Genomic DNA, 8417 nt, shown 5'->3' with positions numbered 1-8417 from the left:
ACAAACCCCAACAACAACAAAAAACAAAAAAAAAAACGTTTAACTTTTATATAGGGAATGAGATTAGCGGAAGAGTAGCGTCCCTTGATTGGAAGTCACGAGCGGAAACGTTATTAGAACGTCATATTTGTTGTGCGGCATGAGACACTTCACCGAAAGCGAGGACGAGAGAGACGTTCTCTCTGTAAGGTGACGTCCAATCAAGGGACGCTACTATTCCGCTAATCGCATTCCCTATAGCACAATAACCACTCAAAGTGCTCAAAGCGCTTTACAAAGGGGTACATGACCAAGGTCTCAACTATGCGCAGACCGAAGCTCCAACCAGGGACCTTCCGATCCGAAAACGAGTATCCTACCATGCAGAGCACATAGACGCACAAAGTATTAAATTGTCATTGCACTGTAGACATGATACAGGAATTTGAAAACAATTTATATATATATATATACAAAACAAAAAACGACAACAGCAAAAGCAACAGCAGCTGTATAACTAAAAAACAAAAAACAAAAACAAAACAATTAAAAAACATAATTTAAAAATCAACAATCCCCCCCCCCTAATAAAAAACAAAACAAAACAAAAACAAAACAAATCAAAAACAAAGCAAACCCCCATCAAACATAGACCTCTATGTATTTATTAAGATCAATTTAAGAAAAAAAATTCAAATCCACCTTTTGAAAACCGCAGCAGTTATAATAAGAAATGAAATCAATAAAATATTTAAATATATTTCATTTCGAGGGGGTTAACCATGGTCAGTGCGCTTCACGGTGTTTCATGATATATTTTCCCCCAGTAGACCATAATATGAAACCATAATATATCCATTTCATACAGTTCCAGTTGCCTCTTAGTCGTCCTTTTTGTACTAAGGTTCTTACAACACCCGTTACTGCCTGTAGCCAGGTACTGATTTACGCCTGAGTTGAGTGGAATAATGTATGTAAAATGCCTTAATCCAATAATAAAGAAGAGTGAGTGGAGCAGGCACTTATGTTGGTAACAACAAGAGATGAAGTGAATAGAAAAGTGCCAGAAGACAATAGAGAATAAAAAATTTTTCGGCGGTTGATGGGGTTTGAACCCGCGACCTTATTGGTACGACAACTCCGCCTGGCCGGTGAGAGCGTGACTCTACCGTGGATAGCTCATACCAATAAGGTCGCGGGTTCAAACCCCATCAACCGCCGAAAATATTTTTATTCTCTATTGTCTTCTGGCACTTTTCTATTCACTTCATCTCTTAATCCAATAATAATAATAATAATAATAATAATAATAATAATAATAATAATAATAATAATAATAATAATAATAATAATGATGATGATGATGATGATGATGATGATGATGATGATGATGATGATGATGAAGAAGAAGAAAAAGAAGAAGAATATAATAATGATAATAATAATAATAATAATAATAATAACAACGTCTGCTGGACCAGGATTTTGCAGTGTTCTCTATATTATTTTGATGAAAATGTGTCTTACCACTTCTTGAAAATCACCTCCTTCTCTGACTTCGAAACTTCGACATAAGCGCTTTATAAACGTAGATTTTTTATTACTATTATTATTATTATTATTATTATTATTATTATTATTATTATTATTATTATTATTATTTATTATTATTATTATTATTATTATTATTATTATTATTATTATTATTATATTATATTATATTATTATTATATTATATTATCATCATCATCATCATTCATCATCATCATATCATCATCATCATTCATCATCATCGTCATCATCATTTTATTATTATCATTATTATTATTATTATTGTTATTATTATTATTATCATTATTATTATTATTATTATTATTATTATTATTATTATTATTATTATTATTATTATTATTATTATTATTATTATTATTATTATTATTGTTATCTTTCTTCTAGGTTCCATGCCTGGTCCAGGCTTAGGATACTGCATGAATTATCTCTCTCCATTCCTCCCTGTCTCTTGCTTTTTCAAACAGCTCTTGGATTGTTAGGTTGGTGAAGCCCTTCAGTTGGTCTATGAGTGTTTTTCTTTGTCTCCCCCGGGCGCGTTTACCAGGTATTTTTCCACAACTTGCCAGGTATTCATTCTTATCTTTCCTTACTATGTGTCCGAAAAAGGATAGTTGTCGATCCACTATTAAGGGCATTAGTTTCCTTTGTTGGTATGTTTGTTTTAGCACTTCTTCGTTCGTTTTGTGTGCGGTATACGATATTCTCTGCATCCTTCTCAAGCACCACATTTCAAAAGCTTCAATGTTCTTTTGTGTTTCTGCATTTGTAGTCCAGCTTTCGCATCCGTAGAACAAGATTGGCCACACGTAGCACTTCAAGACTCGGAATCTAATCCCGAACGACATCTGTTTGTTTTTCAAAATGTTTCCCATTGTTATCATCATTACTATTATTATGTTACGCAAAAGTATTTTAGCCTGTAGGTATTGAAACCATTAAGGGATTAGACATTTGCACACCACTATTATGACTGTATTGTGTTATGAATAACTCATTCAGACTAAAATCGGCAGACAATTATTTATTTAATGACGTTAATCATCACAGTAACAAACAAATAAGTGATTTAAAACAGTCAAATCAATCAAATTATAGTGCTGCTGGCAAAACGAGATATAGATATATAAATAAATAAAACAGAACTAAATACCCCCAAAGAAAATAACAACAAAAAACAACAACCCAAAGCAAATCGGCCGCTATTATTTATAACATGTAGACATGGCATTCTAACTATCAACGCAGATTCATCAATTTGTTATAATTCAACTGTATCCTACTTATCTACTGTCAATAGGCTTCCTAAGTCGTGACGTAATCCTGCGCAGCAACGCATGGCAACAAACCGGCTGGCTCTAAACAGTCGAGAAAAATGGCTGACACGAACTCTATTTCCATCACCGCCCTTATGAAATACTTCTCCAATGAGCATAAAAGTGTCTCGCGAGGTGAAAATCATCATCTCAGTCAGGTCATGTTTTGACTTTCACTTACTCAGATGGCTTGATGTTCGGCAAAGTTCAAGCCAGCATGAAGAATAAAGAGTATTCTGTGAAGGTAAGTCATTTCGTCTTCTCATTCTCACTCTCAAAATCTCACATCTCCGTAAAACTACTGTTGGACAATAATCAGTTTACTTTGAGTTTAGGCAGATTTAGTATATCCAATGGAAAGATTTAACTGTTTACGTTCGATTTTAGTTAGGGAGAGAGAGAGGGAGTCATTGAATTATTGTGTTTTTATCTTATGGACCACGGACTTTGAGTCTTTGAGGTCTTAGTCTTAGTCTTGCTTCGCTAATTTTCGTTGCTATTGACTATAGTCTACTACATACTATTTAGTATCGTGTTGTAACCTTTATTATAATACTCATATGAGCATCACAATCACCAATCACGCTAGACATTTTATCATAATACTTCATGTGGGGCAGCGTGGATCAGCGGTACGGTTTTTGCTTCGTACCAAGGCCCTCTATATAGAGGGCCTTGTTCGTACCCGAAAGGTACCAAGTTCGTTCACCCGCCGCTGCGCTGTGTGGCCTTGAGCAAGTCACCTCGCCCTAGCTTAATTTGCGGCGCTGCACCGCGGTTATTCCAGTCTTCCCTGGGAATAGACCCTAGAGATAAATTTCCTCTATGGGATGAATAAAGGATTTATTTAGACCAGTGTTAGTCACGGTAAACTAAATTTCCTATTGGGTTAAGGTGTAATGTAAATGTTGCTGCTTGAAACTCGAAGAAATCAATAACATTGTGAAATTGAATGTGAACTTCAATTTAATAAACGAAAACAGATAAAATGGACGTTTCGGGTTTCCCCCTTATCAACAAAGCAAGATGAATGAAAGAATCACTTAATTTGTTTTTTTAATTGAGTTTTTATACAGCGTAATATCCACTAAATGTGCTCAAAGTGCTTTACAAGGGGTCCCTGGCCAACAGCAACATTTAACATGTAAGACGGGACATGATGCCTGTTGGGCGATATTACAATTTTTTCGGACAGAGACAACGCTGTTAACGGCCAGGTACTCATTTGACACCTGAGTACGGTGAGAAATTGTGAGTAAAGAGCCTTCTCCAAGGACTCAACTATGCGCCGAGCGAGGCCCAAACCCAGGACCTTCTGATCTGAAAGCGAGTGTCATACCACAAGACCACAACAGACGTTTAATTAGTTTGTTTGTTTTTTGCCTATTGAGCATGGTCGCAGCTCTAAATTTGAATCTTTTATTCTTTTACTTCCACAGATCTATCTTGATGATGCCTTGGGTTGATTCAGTCCAAAACTAATTTGTGTGGTTTTATTTAACAATGTTAATGACATTGAACATACATTGATACAACAATGCCATAATTTGTCATGTTCATCATGTAAAATCATGTATGGACCTACAAAACCATTATTTTGAATGGTGATTTGATGATGATGAACAAAATATGTGTGTTGTACAAAATAAATGGCAAAGCTAACAAAATGCAGTCTCCTTAATAAGAGGAGACTGGGGATTGACAAGTGCTGCAACAAATTGAAAAATAATATCAGATGTTTCTCTTAACATGGTTGGAATATATGAGAGGATGTTAACATTTTTCAGTCTTTCATTAGCTTTCTCAACATGAATTCTACATGAAGCAATTTCTTTTGTTAATAAAATCTCATTTTCAGTAAATTTATTATGTAAAAAGGAAGGAATATTTACAGTTACTCCTTGAGGTAAAATATCTTGAATCAGGATGGGGTTTTACCTTTATTACCTTTATCTGCTAAAATTAAATCTCCAGGGCTTAAAATTAAAAGTTTTAGTAATCCACAATTTTGTACAATGACCTTATCCGAGACAGACCCTGGATACAGTTTAGAAATAAAATTTATCACACCATTTGGACTCAGACCAACACGAGCTTTAACAGAATTCATGGACCTATAAGAATAAATTAAGAGTTGTTTATCCATTTCTTTAGGAATAGCAATTTGGTCATCTGTACAATCAATGATCATTCTGCAATTTGGAAATCTTAAAAATGATGATGGAGCTGATAGTTTATTTTTATGTCTAGAAGGGCATGTAACCTTCATAACATTTTCAAAGAGAAGCTTATGGCTTATGTAAAACATGAATAAAAGTTTGTATAATATTTGTTATAGTACTTTCACTAACGCTAAACAATTGTGAAATATGAAGGTTAGCGTAGTTCTGTCTAAGTTTCATCAGTGTAATAATGAAAATTTTGTCTTTTAATGCAACTGTCTCTTCCTGAACTTCCCATCCACTATGATAAATAATGTTACCTCTAAAGCACTCAACATATTGAACAATAATATTAAATATTTTAAAACAATGTACACCTGTCTCCATTCGAAGAACTTTTTCTGTAAGGCTTGAAACAGTGTAAGTGCGTTGAATCTAACTTAGTTGGGTTTTTTAAAGCTAGCTATTTCCTTATTTTTGTCTGTAATTTCTTGTTCTTGAATTAAATTTGTTGTTCTATTTAAAATATCCTCACTTGTTCTACAATCTGTTTTTTTTAAAAGATGGAATCATGTGATGATGGTGACGAGAGTTGAGATGATGATGAGGGAGAAGATAATGAGGATGATGATGAGGAGGAAAATAATGATGATGAGGAATCTGGTTTTTTTAAAGGTGTGACTTTGTGATGATGATGAAGAGAGTTGAGCTGATGATGATGATGATGATAATGATGATGATGATGATGATGATGATGATGATGGTGGTGGTGGTGGTGGTGGTGGTGGTGGTGGTGGTGGTGGTGGTGGTGGTGGACTTCTTGATGTTGGTGCCAATTGAGATGGGGTGGGAATTCCTTGTGTCACTTTTCTTTTCTTTCTTTCTGGCTCTGATGGAAACAATTTATTTTTATTTCTGTCAAACCATTCAGGGAGGTTGGCTTTGTCACCATCTCTGAAATGACAAGAACACACTCTTGATGATGATGTTGGATCTTTTGTCCTTTCTCCTGAAATGAAAAGATTAAAAAAAAACAATAATTCTGTTGGGCATATTGGGTATATTATTTAATTTGATAAGTACTTGTTTTAGACTATCTTGTTTGACACCAGCTCAATGCATGATAAATCAAAGGTGTGCAAGAGACTAGGTTACTGGTGGGTCTCTCGCCTGTCTTTTATGAAATCGCACATTCAGCAAAATGTCGCACTTCCTCATTACTTCTTTTGATGATTTTGACTAGGTATATATAAAAATATGAATTCTTAAATTTACACAGTTAAAGTTGATCTTGGGGTTGAGTGTGGCAAGACTGGCGTTTTCTCTTTATTTCAGTCAGTACTGTACTGGACAGTGCGGTGATGGAAACTTTGGAGTGTCAACAATCGGGCACAGGTAAAGGAGAGAGGTCCCTGCCGCCATTTTGCTTTGTTCACACAGAGTTGCCACCTCGGCTGTCGGGGAGGGGAGGCATGGCAGAGAATCAGAGAAACTTTCCAAAAAAAAAAGAGGAAAGTATGTGTGTTTGTGTGTGTGTGTGTGTGAGAGAGAGAGATATCTGCGTGAGGGGAGGGGTGGGGGGGGGGGGAGGTTGCGTTATTTTATTTATTTATTTTCATTTTGCCATAAAGGTATCGAGTTTAAAGTAAGATTTTAACAAATATTTTCTTCTCTTTCTTCTTGTTCTCCTTTTTAAAAAAAATATCACTTATCAGTAGAACTTAACTCTCATTCAGTTTATCAGCCTTAACATCAAAACGATTGAGATATCATTTTTGCTTCAACTTCAATAAAAATCTAGTTTGGAATGTATTTTTATTTATAATTTCGTGCAATTGTACACTTTAATCATAAAATATAGGTCTACGTAAGCTAGAACTTGACCTAGATCTGGACTACGAACTCTATCAAATGTTCGACGAGGCGTGCGTGCTTACCTGACTAAAGTGATCCACTTTTTCTTCAATTTTTTGTCTGCCTGTCCATTTGGAAATCTGTAAAACTTGCAGGAGTGACTCTCTGACTGGTGTAGACAATCTGGTACAAAACACTGGACCATATTTAAGATAAAAATTGTTTTTTGAGCGATTTTCCAATTAATCCTTGCCCGGACCAAGCACGGATTTTTTTTTGTTTAGAGCCAGCCGATTCGTTGCTAGGCGGACGTGACGTCAGACTGTGGAATCCTATTGACTTGAGTGTTGTTTTGTTCTTGGATATATAAACATTTTTGCACACATTTTAGTTATAGTGTGGGTGTGTATGTATGTGCCTGTCTGTGTGTTTTGTGTGTGTCTGTGTGTGTATGTGTGTATGTGTGTGTGATGAGTGAGTGTGATTGGATGCATGTGAGCTAGTTTTCGTGTGTTCGAATCTGCAGTTTGTAATGTTTTTTAAAACCATTAATTAATTAATACCTGTTATGTTAACTTTATCTGGAATTATGCCGAGGAAATGCAATATCGATATGCAGAAAAAATGTGTTTTTAACCAAATTTAGCTGTTATATAGCGCAATATCCAATAAACGTGCTCAAAGCGCTTTACAAGGTGTCCCCTGCCAACAGTAACACTTAACATATAGGACGAGACATGACGCATGTTAGGCGATATTACAATCTTTTTTCCGACAGAGACAACGCTGTTAACGATAGGGTAATCATTTACACCTGAGTACATTTAGAGAATTATGTGAGTACAGAGTCTTTCCAAGGACTCAACTATGCGCTGAACACGAGAGGACGATCAAATGTTTACATTTATGAGAATGACTATATGAGTCACATATAGATCCGATTTTCCTTTCTTTCTTTCTTTCTTTCTTTGGTGCTGTTAATTTTTATATTGTCTTGTTTTGTTGTTGTTGTTGATGTTGTTGTTGCTATTTCATTTGGTTATAATGAACGGATGCACTTAGCAATATTTCTCGCTTTAATAGAAACAAAAGTCAGACTAATGGCATTTTCAAAGTCAGAAATTGTACTAAAATTAATATCATTTATTTAACAATCTACAATGGAGAGCTCTAATGGTGGCAAACACATTTATCGCCTCCACATCATTGCCACTTACCAGTCAAACCTCATTTACAATGAACCTCCACTTACAACCAACATCCTGTCTTTTATACCAAAAATGCGTGGACAGTTTGCTCCAAGAGGTAAGACAACATTTAAAAAGGTCCCAATGAACAGCCCCCGCCACCCGTCCACCCCTACCCCCCCCCCCCCACAAACACCAGTAAAACGGATAAAGCCACTCCAATAATGAATGAAAATGAATGAACAAGATATACTTCACCGACGACCTTGTGTTCAGTTCATATCCGTCGTCGTTTGTCATCGTGTTGCGTTTCAAAAAGGCACGTGCATTCATTCACGTGTTGTTGTTTT

The 8417-nt window shown here is 35.5% G+C and overlaps 1 long non-coding RNA gene across 1 annotated transcript; it reads right to left on the bottom strand.

Annotated features, from left to right (window-relative positions):
- Positions 1-5340: 5340 nt before the first annotated feature.
- LOC144962706 (uncharacterized) lies at positions 5341-7144 on the bottom strand. The gene is made up of 2 exons (XR_013643515.1): positions 6964-7144; positions 5341-6035 (listed from the first exon to the last, which is right to left on the bottom strand). It is a non-coding gene; the product is annotated as an uncharacterized LOC144962706 (long non-coding RNA).
- Positions 7145-8417: the final 1273 nt, after the last annotated feature.

This window comes from Berghia stephanieae, chromosome 1 (genome assembly GCF_034508935.2).
Source record: "Berghia stephanieae isolate SIO BIC M18660-M18661 chromosome 1, UCSD_Bste_1.3, whole genome shotgun sequence".
Taxonomy (NCBI): Eukaryota; Metazoa; Mollusca; class Gastropoda; order Nudibranchia; family Aeolidiidae; genus Berghia; species Berghia stephanieae.
The sequence above is the reverse complement of the archived record's forward strand: the minus strand, read 5'-3'. Positions and strand labels throughout refer to the sequence as shown.